General features: G+C 39.8%; 1 protein-coding gene across 1 annotated transcript in view; it reads left to right on the forward strand.

Annotated features, from left to right (window-relative positions):
- The window catches only part of LOC111874387 (homeobox protein orthopedia), a 135,941-nt gene that overhangs the window by 8,970 nt on the left and 111,416 nt on the right, over positions 1-15,555 (forward strand). The window lies entirely within an intron of this gene.

Here is a 15,555-nt window from a genome sequence, read left to right on the forward strand (position 1 = left end):
TCTTATCGAAGATTAGGGGCAGGTCTTCCCCTCAGAGAGAATGCCGCTGGTACGTGAAGCTGTGTCCAGTGCCGATGTTAAGAACGTGTGGAGTTTTGGCTCCGTTCCTCCATGCGTTTTCAGGTGTGGTGCTTAAAAGCACTTGCGAATTGTTGTTAAAGCTCCCGTCGCCTCTTTTATGAAACTGTTAAGGATGATCGCTGAATTTCTGAATAAGTGATTTCCAGTCTCTCGTATACATGCAGAGTTCTCACTAACCGGCCCATACCTATCTCCGTTACCACTTACCCCTATTTTTCTCATAGGCTCCATTTAATTAAAACTTGCGTCCACATTTGTTTATGGATCGAACGCAACAATTGTTTTTTTGCATTTAAAATAGGCCCATGATTCTTATTGGCCTTTTTCCAAAATGATTTAGTATATCCATGCAGTCTGCTATTTATTATAACGAAAATACCAAAATTTTCCGTTTCCTGGTGCTTGCAGTCCCAATGTATTCCAGTTTCCTGAGCCTTCCTCATTATATGAGAGTTCTATGACCTCTTTAGTCTATACCTCCTCCCATGCATTGTATGATTGCTGTCCATTTTCCAGTTTCTTAGTTCAGACGCGTTCTCTAACACTTTTACCACCTCTGTGGTCTAGTGAACATATTTCCTGCCTACAGATGCAGAAGTCCGGGTTAAATTCCCGGCGCTACCAGATTTTCTGAGAAGTAGTGTGTCTGGAACGGGTCCACTCAGCCTCATGAGGATAATTGAGGAGCTGTTTCAAGAGCTATTTCTAGCTCCGGTGTAGAAAACCGAAATAAACGACCGTGGGGATTCGTTGCGCCGACCACGCTACACCCTCTATCAGCTAAAGTTCGCACTAACTTCGCCGGTAAGCGGTGGTAGCTTGGTCGGTATAGTTCGCTTGCTGACTCGAGCCACGGAGTTTGTTTTGTTTTGTTTTGTTTGCTCTAACGCTTTACAGACTTGGACCAATAAAACACTGGTATTGAGGCTTCGAAGCTCACTTATTGCTTGCAGGCCTACGTGAGGGGAAATGCGATGAATCAGTCCCCCCCCCCCCCACTGGATATTTTAAGAAATGTCTAAAGTATGCACTGCGTCAGTTTTACTTTTGATTCATAACAGGATATAAAACGGAAGCTTAGGAGCAGGTGTCTTAATAATAGTAGAATGTAAGTTGCCTTCTCAGAGCTAAGTGCTCGTATTCTCTCTATTTGTCTATTGAAGCATGTGTTCTACACAAAGTTCCCACTGTTTGAATTAAATATGTGAATACACATATGTCCTTCCTCTAAAGCCAGGCCCTTCCAATAGCACATTTCCTGTTCATTGGGTGTCTCTAACGCTGAACACCAACAGACCCAGAATGTTTCACTGCAGATTAATTCTGTCGGCCAAGCATAAAATAGCAATCTTACTGTTCCTAATCTGTGTCTTTTGAAATCATTTGGGCTGCACATACAGGAAGGGGTTACCGGCTGAAAGTTCTAAGAAACTAACTTGGTATAACAAAAAGCGAGTTTCTGAAAATAGTGCCTTAGAGAAGAACTGTATACTGAGGGCTGCCAGACCGTCAACAAGAAATAACCTATATAATTTAGGTTTAATTTAGGACATACTGAACTTACTACCTCAGTGCTCAGAGCTCAGTGAAATCCTCGTATCCTGCAGGTCCGTGTTTCAACTGCTTCAACATTAATAACCTATGAATCTTTCCCACAGAATGTATTTATGTGAAAGATGCTTTCTCTCAGAATTAGCAGCATTAAATGTCTTTTGTTTATATTGCACATGTACTGTTTTGTATGAGGTAGGAGATGGAACTTAAATGTGATTTTCATTAATTTCAAGCTTCAAATTATTACATGACTTTACACACATTATCGAAATGAAGTTTCTGCGACGACACTGGAGTGACGATGCGTTTGAACAATATACATCTATTTTAAAACTTACACCTGAAAAGCATATCCATACTTAGGCTTACTTGTTATCGGCCATTTACACCGTACAGGCATTTGAGGTACGCGAAAGAAACCCGCGTTACCCATTCATGCCTATAGGCTTTTTGAAAGCTTTCTTCTTTCATAGCAGAAATTTCCAAATATTCAAGAGTATATATATTTAAAGAATAGGCCTAAATTGAGAGAATAGAGGGCTAATATTTTCTTGATACTTGAAGGGGAAATAATGTTACAAGTCTAGTAACATTGAAAGTAGTGCAATACATGCCAAACTCAAATAAAACAGTGTTAAGCCTAAAAAACAAAAATTATTTTATGATTGATATTGGTTCACGTAAAAATGCTATACAGCATCATTTAATGAACCAAAATTAGAATGAGTAGAAGCCTCAATATATGTGTGAGTGTAGTTTACTGATTTAATGAAATGTAACTTGGGTTTTGTCACATGACAGCGACGGGGTAAGTTTTAAGTGGCCCTCTTTCAATGGCAGCGCCATTTTGTTTCCCAGGTTGTACCCCAACGTCCTTCTGATAAGGGTAGTCTGCAAGTTACAAGTAGTGACCTCAGACAGGGGTAGCGATATTTTAATTTTATGAATTAACCTCGAATTTCATAATTAAAAATAAAATTTTGTGGCATTTACTGGAAGAGAACTTAATTATGAAGTATTTAAATTGGGTAGGCGGCAAGATAAGAACTCAGTAGTAGTCTGGAACTTAGGAAACATCTAAACATTAAATTAAAACCAAGCAGCATGTGTCAAGATGGCTGGTCGTAGGACAAATGGCAAACATATTCACATGTAATGATGTTCATTTCAGTAACATTTAATAAATCTGTCCCTACTTCACAGAAAACTCAATCCATCTTCATTACAAGGACCAACCGAGAGATGATATTTAGGAAAATAATCACTGATCATTTTATGAACAATATTAAACCTATCAACGCGATCTGTCGCAGAATCTGGAGTATTTGAATTTGGAAGCAGGTTGTACATATGCTCTGTGCTTTAAAGGGGTTTAGGGAGTTGGAATCTCATCTATATCTATCTATCTATCTATCTATCTATCTATCTATCTATCTATCTATCTATCTATCTATCTGTCTGTCTGTCTGTCTGGCAGCTTTCTTTGATTTTTATACATTTGGGGAGCCTTCTTGAACGAAGAATCAGCCAGTCGTAGGACCTCTATCTATACACAGGGCAACACAGACACAGAATAAACGCACACAGACTTCTATGTCTAAAATGGTATTCGAACACACGATTACAGTGTTTGAGCGGGTGAAGAAAGTTCATGCATTAGACCGCGCGACCCCTGTAATCGGTTTTTAGTGAATAATCTGCTGTAAATAAGGCGCAAGCAATTCTGATGTAGGGCCAACTATCCAGGCACTTGCCTACAGATTTGGAGGGTGGTTACGCGAAAAGTAACAGAGGATAACCAGAACCCCGGATAATGATTTGACTGACGCTCAGTACTATGCACGTCACAATGACAGTGTTGGGACAGAGGGGATTCACATCACGGCAACGATACATTTTACTGTCTTCTGGGGCCTTAAGCCGCGTAGTCTGGTAGAAGTTTACCGACGTTTCGGATGAAATTTCGGCCCCAATCTTGGTAGCCATGTTGATATTACTGGTCATTCATGTATGAAAATGCAAAGAACATATAAATAAAGCATAAACAAATGTGAACCAGTTTCATTAGTGTAAATATTGGAAGGGATCAAGACTGTGGAAAGAAATTTGTCTAAAACATATTCAAATGTAGAGATGCTACAAGCCAGAAGGTCGCGGATTGAAGTCCCGATGAGGTCATTGAATTTTTTCAGTCGACCTAACCCTTCTAGCCGCACTATGGCCTTGGGGTCGACTCAGCCTCTATCAGAAATGAGTACCAGGAATTAATTAAATAATTTTCCTGGGGAGTAAAGCGCGGCCGCCGTGTAAGGCTGACTACCTTACCGCCATCTTTGAGCCCATTGTCTAGATGATGTGGGCCCCTCGAAGTCTCACAACCCTATGGGCCTTCACTGCCTGGTACAGGGATAGCTTTACTTTTACTTACTTTACTTTTACTTTACAGTGTCTGCCTCACAGAAAACACATTGCGTCTCCATTGTAAATACGAATCGGTTATTACTGCTTACGAAAATAATCGATCTTTATTCTGAGAAACATAAAACATAATTTCACAGTGTCGGTAAGTAAAATGCAGAGTTTTGTACTAGGGGGCATGTCCATGCATAATGGTCCATAAAAGTTAAGTAGTGTGAACACATCCCATTTGGGACCCATTTATGATATTTATTAAGGCCTGCAGCATGATCTAAACCAGAGGGCAGGCCAAATTTAGTTCTTCTTTTGCGTCACTAACGAGATATTTAAGACAGTGGGACTACACAATGCACTAAGTAAATAAGAGGCAGCTGAGTCTTAATAATAGGGACCTGTTTAAAATTCGAAAAAAGGGACAATTTTCATTGATATTTCAGAAATCTATGGAATGGATCGGAAGATCGGCAGGCAATTGCTCACGGAGTACAGCAATGCCTTTGTTTTTTCTTGAGAACCTTATGCCACTGGCTACTCAATTAAAATTAGAAGCTGATTAGACACTAGACAAATTATCTTATTTGTTTCTATACCTAACAACCCTACGTTTTTGCCCATAAGTTTTTTACGGGTTTCGTATTGCTTTCAAAAGCATAAGCGAGTATTTGTCTAAATAACATTAATCGTTTGGTCTTTGTCATGGAACTGCAGTGCTTTTTGTTTAATAGGAACTTATTTCTAAATATTATGTTGATTTATTCCGGGATATAAAGTTGTTCCATAAGTAATTAATTTAGTTAAGTTCTGATTATTTTCACTTTGCCATTCTTTTAAGGAGTAACCAACCTAATCGGATACATGTCTTGTCTCCATCTCCTGGTAAAATCTACTCAGTTGGGAACAATCGGTGGAGCTAGTCCGTAACTCCGAACTGGACTGGACGGAGACAGAATCCAGTCTACTAAACGTTGTGTTTTGCAATGTAAAGAGGATAGCTTTTTATATAAAAACAGGACAATGGCTAATGCCCAGAAACATAATATTTGTACTAATGTTATCATCATCATAGTCATTATCGTCATCATGACAATTATAATTTTCGATTAGTAAGGGCCCTTTAAAAATTATAAACGTTCTCTTTGTCCGACGATCTTTCTTCTGCTACTACTTTCCCGCCCATTGTATTAGTCATGAAAGTGGAAGAGTTAACGTGCATACCGAGGTCATCTGATGATTAACACCATCTACCAGCCACTGAGAGTAATTACGCCCCATGTATGTATATAACATACTGTCTCGTAGTATGTATATGCGGGGTTTGGATTGGTGAATAGATTTATTGGACAGTTACAAGTCGTTACCAACTATAACATTATCCTCTTTTCTTTAGAGCACACAGTCTAATGTTTTCAGTCTGTTAGTACACGTTTCTTAATAACGGCTCCAACAATGGCTATTCCTTCCCTCCGGGCTCAAGTCCTATCTTCACAGATTCCCGCACAGAACTGACTAAATTGACCATGTCCCTGGTTTATAACATCTCGACACGGACCACATAGAAAACATTTTTTTCCATTGTTGTTGTCCAACTGTTGCATTATTAAGAATCTGATGCCTAGAAACGGGAACGTGCATACAGAGACGTTGTGCAGAAATGGCTCTTATATAGGTATAGGCCCCATTTCGCAGTTGTTGCATAGCAACGGTTCTACACTCTACAGTACACAAAGATACGCATACACACATAGTCAATCACATGTGTCATTGTACATACACGCTTTCCTTCAGTAACATCTGAGACAGGAATGAGGAACCATTTTCTGTCTGTTACTATGATTTACATAAGAAGTTGCTTACCACATCAGCATTGCTGCATTGCCTTCCGGCAGGGTTAAAGAGATATCTGCTGCTGTCTATTTCTATGTATCATAGTTATGTACAGTGTCTACTTTTGAGATTGACGCGATTTGCACCGAATTAATTTTGTTAACAGCTTCTTGACTCTGATATTATGTACTTCGCAGTTCAGAACAACTGTTAAATTAAAATGACGTTGCGTTTCTTGCAACGTAACTAATAGTTTTACTTCTCGGCGTTTTGGATACGTCCGTAAAATTACAGTGATAAAGTATCTTAAAAGGTAAAGTTGTCCCTGTGCTTAAGTAATTAAGCACTACAGCATGAAGGCGTATGGTGGTGTGGGTGTATAGATCCATATTTTCTTTACCTCGGCACTAACTGTAGGTGAGTTGCCAGTTTCACGCGCCGACCCCTTTACACACAAGGAAGGAACCTCCGCTACCCATTGAATAGGACGTTGGGTAGGCCCTAGGGCTGGTCTGGGAGACATGAAGAAGAGAAAATTCTCGACCCTATTGAGACACGAACACCGAGCCCCTGGTCGTCCAGCCCGTAGACATTCGCTGTACCGACTACGCAACTCCGTCTCTCTAGCGATAAAGTATCTCACAGAAAATAATTATGGCTTAATGAAATACTGAATTATCAAGTGGTTTCAGACTTTAACATAGGTAAACCCGTAATCGCCTGTCACGGTGGCCGAGTGGTCTAAAGCATGAACTGTCCTCGCTCGCTCGGAAGCCGAGATCGTGGGTTAGAATCCCACACAAGACATGGATGTCTGGTATGTGTATGTGTTTATTCTCTGTGTGTGTTGTCCTGTGTTTAGGTAGAGGCCTTGCGACGAACAGATCACTCATTCAAGGAGTCCTACCGCCTTTAAAATGATCAGGAAATTGAAAATAAAAGGCCAGGGCCCAAAGGGGCTGCAGAGCCAGTAAAAAAAACAAAGCTCGTAACCACCTGTGCCAGCCAACTTCACACATTTAAGCAGAGCCAGTCTTGTTCAGTTCTCCTTCCGCTTCCATGCAGGTCTCAAAATAATTTATAAAAATCAGATTAAAATTATAATTTATTCGATTCTGTATAAAATAAATGCAGTCTCTTCGCCTCCACATTTTTCAAGCTCTGCAGAACAATTACCTTTAAACATTTCAGGGTTTACAACTTTATTACTATTCTTCGGGTTATGCCAAGTAAAGATTTAATGCCTTATCTACTTAAGTTTTTCAGACGGTCGTGAAATTAAAGCTATCGCTGAACTTCGTTTCTCGTCGTTGGTAAGAAGGAAGAAAAGAGGAAGCTGAAGAGATTAGGCTTATATTTGGGTTTGAGCCAGGTTTTGCGATAGACAGATACTAGAAACCTCGTACCTGGTACTGAAAGTAGTTTTCGGAGAAGTACCAATCTCTATATACCGTTCTTCATTGTCTGTACGTGTACCTGGGTACTCGGGCGGTTTCATCTTGGCTTTAGGTTCTTGCAGTTCGGCGTCACATATAAATATACAAAAAAAATTAACTCATGATTTTAGTCCGCAAGCGAACTATACCGACAGAGCGACCAGCGCTTGTCGGCGAAGTAGGCACAAACACATATCTCTTCAGGATACTGCACTTCACACCGCTCCTGTTATGCAGCCGTAAACTTCTTTAAATGAGGTCTGTTTGTGAATAGTAAATAGGCCTATATTTTCTTTATTTGAGGTTTATTTAACGACGATGTTAGGAGTTCAGTACGCTTTGTAGAGCCGAAAGATTGTATGATTGCTGAATTTTGTACTGGGAAGTATATGGAAGGAACCGATTGTAGCCTGAGCCAAGTTCCCTTCCTGGTATTTGTCTAGAAGAACCGAAGAAATCCACAAAACCCCTCAGTGAGGATATCCAGTCTCCAGGGTCGAGGTTCATATTCGGGATCTTCTGAACATGAAACGAGGTTAAGATCATACAACACATTCAACCGTGATGTTCTATTGTTGTGAACATTGTTTTGTTTGTTGCTTTCGGAACGGAAGTTCTATTAAAATGGCCGGCACTCTAGAAGCAGTTTTCGGTTCTTTCTCAGTACCAGAAACAAACGAAAATATTTTCTTCATGTTTCTTTTGGCACCATGGCCCTGCTGTTGACTCAGCCTCTAACAGAAATGAGTATCAGGAATCTTCCTAGGGACAGAGGGTGGTCGCAGCGTAAGGCTGACAACCTTACTGCCAACTGTCAGCCCCTTGTCTAGAAAAATGTGGGAGCCTCAACGTCTCAAAGTACTATAGGCCTCAAGGGACTGTTATAATTTCTCACGTCAGGAAGTTTCAGATGACGGAAATATATAAACATGTGCCACATCATATACACGTGCTAACGTGTTACTATATAAGTGAACTGATAATAGTACTCATAACTTATGTCATGTATAAGGCCTGCTGCTATGTTAATGATTTCGGAGGAAAAGCCTGAAAACCCAAATGGACTAAACACTTTCATAACAAATATAATATATTGTGATGGAGTCATAAAATTATTTCAAGTAAAGGAGCAGTTTAAGGATACAAAAAATTACGAATAGAAGAAGCTGAAAAAAAAATTAAGGACAAGATCTGCAAGATGGCGGACTGTGTATGAATTAATGTGCTTCATATTTATAATAGTTTATTAATTAAAAAGAGATAAAAATATCTGAAATTACCACGTACAGTAACAGTGACAATGGGTATATTTGTAACAAGTTCAGTGAAATCATGTAGCCAAGTAGCCTGGTAAATGAGTAGAATTGTACTCTGAAGATGGAGTCAAAATGTTCCTCCTAAACACTGGTACCAACATATAAGGCTAAAAAGCATACCAAGAACACCAAAATATGGTATCGCAGTAAAAGTATGTCTTATATGGGCTCAATTGTCAAATAATTTACTTAATTTTAATTTGCTTTACAAGAAGAAATTATTGGGATCATCAGCGTGGGTTTCGGCGTAACAGATCAACTACAGATCATAACTTTTGCATTCGTGAGTTATTGGAGAAAAAAATGAGAGTATGATGAGACAGTACATCAGCTATTCATGGACTTCAAGAAAGCCTACGCTTCAGTTAGGAGGGAAGTATTGTACAATATTCTGATAGTTTGGGATACCCATGAAACTAGTTAGGTTGATTAAAATGTGTTTAAACGAAACGTATAGTAAATTCCGTGTACGTAAACAATTGTCTGATAAATTTCCTATCCAGAATGGTCTAAAACAAGGAGATGCTTTATCACCACTATTTTTCAACTTTGCCTTAGACTATGCTATCAGGAAGGTCCAGGGAAACCACGTAGGACTGAAATTAAACGGGACACATCAGCTGTTGGTCTCTGCCGATGATGTGAATCTACTTGGTGATAATGTAGATACCATAAAGAAAAACACACACACTTTAAGTGACTCACGTAAGGAGGTTGGTCTAGAAGTAAACACACAGAAAACTAAGTATATGTTGCTGTCTCGTCAGCAAAATACAGGGCAAAATCATGACATAAAGATAGGAAACAGATGTTTTGAAAATGTCGCACAGTTCAGATATTTGGGAACAGCAATAACAGATCGAAACATGACTCAGGAGGAAATTAAGAGGAGATTGAACTCGGGTAATTCTTGCTACCATTCAGTCCAGAACCTTTTGTCTTCCCGTTTGCTGTCCAAAAATATAAAAATTAGAATATGCAAAACTATAATATTGCCCGTGGTTCTGTATGGGTGTGAAACTTTGTCTCTGATATTAAGGGAGGAACATAGACTGAGGGTGTTTGAGAAGAGTGTTGACCGAAGAGAGATGTAGTAACAGGAGGTTGGAGAAAACTGCATTATGAGGAGCTTCATAACTTGTACTCTTCTCCAAGTATAATTAGAATGATCAAGTGAAGGAGGATGCGGTGGGCCGGGCTTGTAACACGAATGGGGGAGAAGAGGAATTTGTATAGGATATTGGTGGAAAAGCCAGAAGGAAAGAGACCACTGGGAAGACCAAGGCGTAAGTGGGTGGACAATATTAGAATGGGTCTTAGAGAAATGGGATGGGATGGATTGGATTGACCTGGCTCAGGATAGGGACCAGTGAAGGGCTCTTGTGAACACGATATTGAACCTTCGGGTTCCATAAAATGCTGGGGAATTCTTACAACAAGAAATGTTATAAGGTCTTCGGCTTGACGTGGATTAGGAAGTACTGCAAGAAATAAAAAAGAGGACTAGAGAAACACAATTCAGTTGCAGACGAGTCACTGAATTGTTTTGCTAGTGTGAAATAATTCACAAATTCGGGGACTATTTTATGAAAGATATTGTGACAAATCACCTTTAGTGTAACCTTCTGGTGACCCAACCATATATTCATTTACAGCTAGTTAATGAACAGTAATTGATTTTTATAAAGAATTGTGTCCCCTACTCTTCTCACTCGGCCTCACTTGACCGACCAATGAGCTGGATCCATTAAGTGAGAAGTCGGCAAAGAGCGAGGAGGAAAAATATCCTCGCCATGTTCGCAACACTGTGTTATGAAATGGTGTGCAACTTGTGGGCAGTTACACTGTCAACCGTTTCAGGTTCTTGTAACAGCAGTAGCGTTCACAGGTAGAGAAAGTGCGTAATATATCATTGACTGTTGTTAGATCCCGACAAAAAAAGGAACCGATTCCTCGATGGTACTACATCGAGTCCAGAGGAACCTGTGTATAAGTAATAATTTCTTCTTTATAATTTAAAATTCCAACAAATATATAGGGCTTTACAAAAGATAAAAGTTAAAAACTGTAATAAATGACAAAACGGTTGAACAAATTTATATTTAAATTTCCTGGGCTGTAAGATATTATATAACTATAGCAAACAGCTTGAACAGAAGCTGTCTGGTTTTCAAAACATATGTGAACAGTAGGAAGAATGATGCAAAACAAAACAAGAAAATATATACAGACCAAACTATGTAAGGTAACAGTAGCTCCTGTGTTTATGTATGGAATTGAAAATTGTGCTTTGAAGAGATCTGAAAGAAAGAAAACCGAAACAATAAAAATTCGATTTTTAAGTCATGTGTCTGGGTATATACCAGACCAAATATGGAATACGTTAATACGCAGTGCATTACAAATATAGGGACACGCGGTAGCGTAGTTGGTTGAGGCACTATGCAGCAAGTTGGAAGGTAGCGGGTTTGATTCTTGATGAGGTCGTTGGATTTTTCAATTGACCTTACACTTCCAGCCGCACTATGGTCCTGGGGTCGACTCAGCCTCTAACAGAAATGAGTATCAAGGGGCTAAAGGGCTGCAGGCGCTTAAGGTTGACAATCTCACCACCATTTGTGAGCCGAATGTCTAGAAAATGTGAGAGCCTCGAAGTCTCATTGTTGTCTGTAGCCTCTCCACTGATATAGAGCACGCGAAAAGGAACCATATCCTCTGTGACGTAAGACATGGCAGTCGTTTACGATAATGGCCAGAGTTACAAGGCTTATGTCGTCTCTAGCCTTACGATATGGACGCTTGGTCGTGTTATAAGCAACATGATGACCATTGCTAGCCAACAGTTGTATGTTGGCATTTGTTATTATAGCCAAGCTCTAATAGGGCGTGTGGCCGTCAATATTGACAAACTGGCTTCACTGTAATGATATGACTGTTCCAGTTGCTGTTCCTTAGTTCGGTACTCGCTTGCTAACTCGTTAAGCACGCAGACACACTGAAACTGTGTGTTTGATAAGGAAGCTATGTTTGCTGAATTCTACATGAGAACCGTCCCGAGTTTAGACTAGTTTCGGTTGTGAAATAAAAATTACAATAACAATGCATAAGGAAGGAGGATAATTCAACGCATTGGCTAGTGCCATTTTCTACTTTGTATATCTCTACTATTCAGTTAGTCGACCTTAAAAAACAAATACGCCGTACCGAATGTTGATAACAAAAATAAAGGAAACTATCTCCATGGTTAAGATATTTTAAGTTTAGAGTTACACAGCTGACAAAGCAAATGTCAGCTCTTTAGGAATTCGGAAGTTCACAAGCATATTCTTAAACAACCATTGGACACTACCGTTATTTGCGTGAATTGAGTGCATTCAGTTATGATATAGTTATCTAATGTCCGTTCCTCTATTATCTGCAAATATACGCTTAAATATGGGGCACGCGATGGCATAGGTGGTTGAGGCACTATGCTACAAGCCGGAAGTCTCGGGTTGGAGTCCCGATGAGATGGATTTTTTTTTTCAGTTGACCTAATCCTTCCAGCCGCACTATAGATCTGGTATCGACTCAGCCTCTAACAGAAATGAGTACCAGGCATTAATTAAATACTATTCCTGGGGAGTAAAGTGCGGCCGGCGCGTAATGCTTACAACCTTACCGCCATCTGTGAGCCGATGGTCTATAGAAAATGTAGGACCCTCAGCGTCTCACAACCTATGAGCCATCATGGCCTGTTACAGGGATAGCTTTCATAAGCCTAAATATCCGAAACACTTCTTTGTTGAACCGTTGAAAGCAAACTGTTAAAGAATTATTCATTCATCTATGGTAGGGCCATCAGCCGTCCTATTCCATTATTCTGATCACCCTGGTAATAGAGGGAATATTTTTTCATTATCCTCTTGAGGTCACAAATTTCTTATTTATAAAGTAAAATATTAAATTTAAAACACATTTTAACCCCAAAATAAAACTTAGCTAAAACTATCCCTGTAACAGGCGGTGAAGGCCCATAGGGTTGGAGAAGTTGAGGCTCTAAGATTTTCTAGGCAATCGGCTCACAGATGGCGGTGAGCTTGTCAACCTTAAGCGCCGGCTACCCTTTACCCCCTTCCAGGAAGATTCTTGGCAGTAATTTGTGTTAGTAGCTGAATCGACTCCAGGACAATAGTGCAGAAGGAAGGATTAGGTCGACTGAAAAAATTCAATGACCTCATCAGGAATCAAACTCGCGAGTCATCCAACTACGATACCGCGTTCCCCCACACTAAAAATAGACATGATTTCATTCCTTTGCCTACTGCAATTAAAGAGTTTAACGAGGCTGGCACAGAAGTTTTGCTAGCAGATCCAAGTAAGTGCAGTTTGATATATCAAAATTGATACACTTCCATTTGTTGTTTTACCCGAACATCCGGGTTAAGCGCTTGGTCCTATTGTTTCATGTTTGCGACTTGCCATTTCTACATCTCGGTCCCGATATCGTCTGTCTTGGCTCAAGTTTTCCGTGGCTTCCCAAGTCTCGGGAGGCAAAGGCTGGGAGAGGATTGCCTACCTCGAATTAGACCACCACTGCATCCTTCGAGACACTTCAAGTTTTATTATTCATTAGCCTTCCTATCATTCGACGCTGCTCGTACCCAGACACTGAGAGCATAGCTAAACGGATCCGAAATGAATCAATTCAGTTTCGTCACAAGTTACAAGTATCACAAATAAGAATACTTAAATATGTACATTTGTACAGAGAAACATAATGTGACGTGACTCCTGAGAGCCAGAGTAGACGTTCATTACAGGGCAACGACTAGGTAAACAGGTTCAAGCGACAAATAATAAGCAAGCAATAAATGAGGTAATTTGAACTATAGCAATTGAGACGATATTTTCTCTTAGATCCGTCCTGAGGCTATATAACGCGTATCCAAGGCAAGCTGAAATAGAATTGAGGGATTCTCTTGAGACACCAGCCGAAGATGATTGAGAAGAGGTGACAAGAAAGGAATTAGGCTATGAAAAGAAGACGTATATGTGCTGCAGTTACAGTGAGACTGGTGTAATTAATATGTTGTAAAAACGTTGACAGGATACGAGTAGTGAAGACTGAAAACCATAGTGTGTGTGTAGCGGTGAACCGTAAAGTATGTAGATCAGCGATAGCGCTGTAATTACTTCTAATTACGAGTTGAGTGGATTAGTGTAGTAAATCCAATCAGCCAATTCAGACCCCTTCATATGTCACACACCCCTAAATACGTAACAATATTTTGAACAGATTCTAAAAAATAAGAATATGAAATTTTAAGTTATTGCAGTCATAGGCATAATTGAATCACATATTCTCTAAAATTACCTTTCAGAATAAACGCACAGCAATGAACTTGGACGATGTTACACTCGACATCCAAACGTAAAAACAAATTACTCTTTTTCAACCTTTCGGTGTTTTGAAAAAATAAATATTCAGATGCCACAGGGTTCTGACCATGGCGTATAACACTCGGAATTATTTCGTTTTTGGCCTTTGTCCATTGTCCGGTATTCTAAAGCACACAGATTTTCGGAAACTAAATCAGTTTCTGTTCTAAGACGAAGGGCCTGGAGACACCTACTCTGTAGGTCCTGTGACAGTTTACGTCTTTCTAATAGACCCAACAGAGTAGGCGTCACACATCCCCTCGTCTGAGGACGGAAACAGATCCAGTTTCCGAAACGTTGTGTTCATTAGTGTTCTTCAGAATTCTGGAAGGTGAGCAACTCAAAAAGCCGAGAAATTCCGAAAAAAATTATACAGTTTAGAGACTTCAGCTATGATGGGAGGATGATACTACGAGTAAAATGGATCTTAAAGAAATAGAAGGGAGACTATGGGCTCGACTTCTCTGTTTCTGAATAAATTCTATTAGCGATCTCTTGTAAAGAGAGTGAACCACCAGAAGGACGAGAATTCGTTTACTGCCTGAGCGATTATTAGACTATTAAAAATACTCAGTTACGTCGAGGTAGGCAGCACTTTATGCTGCTAGACAAATTATTAAGAAGAGTCGTAATATAAACAGGAGTAAGACAAATTACGCTCAGCGGCCTGAGCGTATTAGAGTCAAATCTTAGCAGTAAGATACAGAAATATACTTAAATGACGATTTTACAAAAAGCAAAAAATACAATAAACTGTACATTCAAAATCTACGATACTTATGCTAACAATTTTGAGTATATAACAATTAGATCTGGGGACACGTGGTAGTGTAGTTGGTTGAGGCACTATGCTACAAGCCAGAAGACTGCGGGTTCGATTCCCGGTGAGGTTATTAGATTTTTCAATTCACCTAAATCTTCCAGCCACATTATGGCCCTGGTGTCAACTCAGGTTCTAACAGAAATAAATATCAGGAATCTTCCTGGGGGGTAAAGGGCGGCCGGCCCATATGGCTGACAAACTCACCGCCATCTTTGAGCCGATTGTCTGGATAATGTGGAACCCTCAGCGTTCCACAACCCTATGAGCCTCCATGGCCTGTTATAGAGATAACTTTACAAACAATTAGACCTACCTATCCTACACATTCCAGTCTTACATTTCTCATGACTCTGAATAAACTGTGAATATTTCCGTTAACAGCACAGCCATTTTGGTCTTTCTAATGGAAAAGCTGCGATATCCTTGTTGGGAGAAATTGAACTATTAAATAATATTTAGCCGAACAAGTTTCGGGGTTCACGGGGTTAATTAATAAGATTAAGAGATATGTTCTTTATTGGGTCCACACTTTGAATACATTCTAGGGCATATGCCTTCAAGGCATAGGCTAACCCGATCCCGGGTCCTAAACCGAATATATTCAACTTCCCAAGGATTAAGACTGTTCTCTGCATAGCGATGTGTTGCCACACACCCTTACGTTGTCTCAGACAATTCGCAC

This window comes from Cryptotermes secundus, unplaced genomic scaffold, assembly GCF_002891405.2.
Source record: "Cryptotermes secundus unplaced genomic scaffold, Csec_1.0 scaffold197, whole genome shotgun sequence".
Taxonomy (NCBI): Eukaryota; Metazoa; Arthropoda; class Insecta; order Blattodea; family Kalotermitidae; genus Cryptotermes; species Cryptotermes secundus.